A 1,543-nucleotide genomic window follows, 5' to 3' on the forward strand; every position below is an offset into this window, starting at 1 on the left:
GAACGATCGTGCCCAGAACTGGACACGGTACTCCAGGTGAAATCTGACCAAAGCAGAATAGAGTGGGACTACTACTTCCTTTGATCTGATCCTGTCTACATTGGCCAGGAGCAGCCCAGAGTATCCTGGCCCCTGAGCTTCCCCTCCCTTCAACTGCAACAAAGGTTCTCCATCCTGATGCTAAGTGGCTGATCACATGGGTGTCCTGCTGAGATGCCTGGCCCATCCACCACTGCTGCAGGTTTCTTCTCTCTGAAATAAGAACAAGATACCCAGCAATGATCACAGGGCTGGGCACATTATTCTGATCTCAGAATGAATGACTGGTGGCAGTGGTGGATGCGCTGGGCAACTCAGTTTTAGTAAGTTTTTTAAAATACCACAAATTATGCAGTCATGTTTCCTGCATTTGGGGAAAGGGGTCAGCACACCCGGAGTGTAAAATGATTCTCATCCTGGGAAAATTTCCTTCGTGATCATGATATCTCCCCTGCCAGGCAAGTTTTAAACAGCCACCCTGCATTGAAATGGTGGGCTCTGATCTTCTGGGAAGATCCACAACAAATTATACAGCTGAGTTTTGCACATTTGGGGAAATCCCAGGGTCAGCACATCCAGAGTGTAATCAGTGAGCCTCACCCTAGGAAAACTACATTCATGATTGTGTTATTTCCCCTGCCAGGTAAGTTTTAAACAGCTGCCCTGCATTGAAACAGAGGACTATAATCTTCTGGGAAGATCCAGAACCAATTGTAAATTTTAAATATCCATTAAGAAAATCTCTATTTCTAATGGTGAATGGGCTGGACGTAATCTGGTTTCTTTGCAACAGAACCAGAATTTGAGCCATGTGTTGTCTGGCCTCCCCGGCCCACGCAGACAGAACCTATGTTCTCATTGATGCAGCCTCGAATTGCTTGGTACTTGATATTTGCACTTTGGATTTAGATGCATTCTGAGCCACTCAGAGTGCCTCGTAATGAGGCAGAAAGGTGGGATAGAAATTATTTTAATTTAAAAATATTGTAATACTAACAGAAAAATAATATAATTCCTGCCTGTGTATATATTCATTTTTACCTGCTTGCATGAAGGGATAGACAAAGGGGAATTTCATAGGCATATGTCTTATTCACACTGTGGTTTAATAAGCCCAAATTCATGGCTTAGTGTTACATGCAAATATAGCCAATGACCTGCTATTTGCTGGTTTAAAAATTCAAATAAAATATTCTATAGGTTTATCAACAAACCATTTTGGGATGTTGTTTATGTTAGAACTAGAGTTACCATTATTTAAATATGCAAAGGGATCTTGTGGCACCTTTGAGACTGTGTGGAAGAAATTGTAGCATAAACTTTTGTGAACTTGTCTACTTCCTCAGATCCAAGTCTATGAATGCTTATGCTACATCTTTTGCTCAGTTAGTCTCAAATGTGCTAAAAGATCCCTTTGCATGCTGACATTCCAGACTAACATGGCTATGTCCCTTTGTTTATATAAGCAAACAATGTAAAATATTGTCAATTAGAATTAGTTAAC

The 1,543-nt window shown here is 41.1% G+C and overlaps 2 pseudogenes; both read right to left on the reverse strand.

Moving 5' to 3' along the window:
• Positions 1-358: 358 nt before the first annotated feature.
• On the reverse strand, positions 359-505 carry LOC121917504 (annotated as a pseudogene).
• A 35-nt stretch (positions 506-540) lies between these two features.
• LOC121917503 lies at positions 541-690 on the reverse strand (annotated as a pseudogene).
• Between the last annotated feature and the right edge of the window lie 853 nt (positions 691-1,543).

This window comes from Sceloporus undulatus, unplaced genomic scaffold, assembly GCF_019175285.1.
Source record: "Sceloporus undulatus isolate JIND9_A2432 ecotype Alabama unplaced genomic scaffold, SceUnd_v1.1 scaffold_20, whole genome shotgun sequence".
In the NCBI taxonomy this organism is placed as follows: Eukaryota; Metazoa; Chordata; class Lepidosauria; order Squamata; family Phrynosomatidae; genus Sceloporus; species Sceloporus undulatus.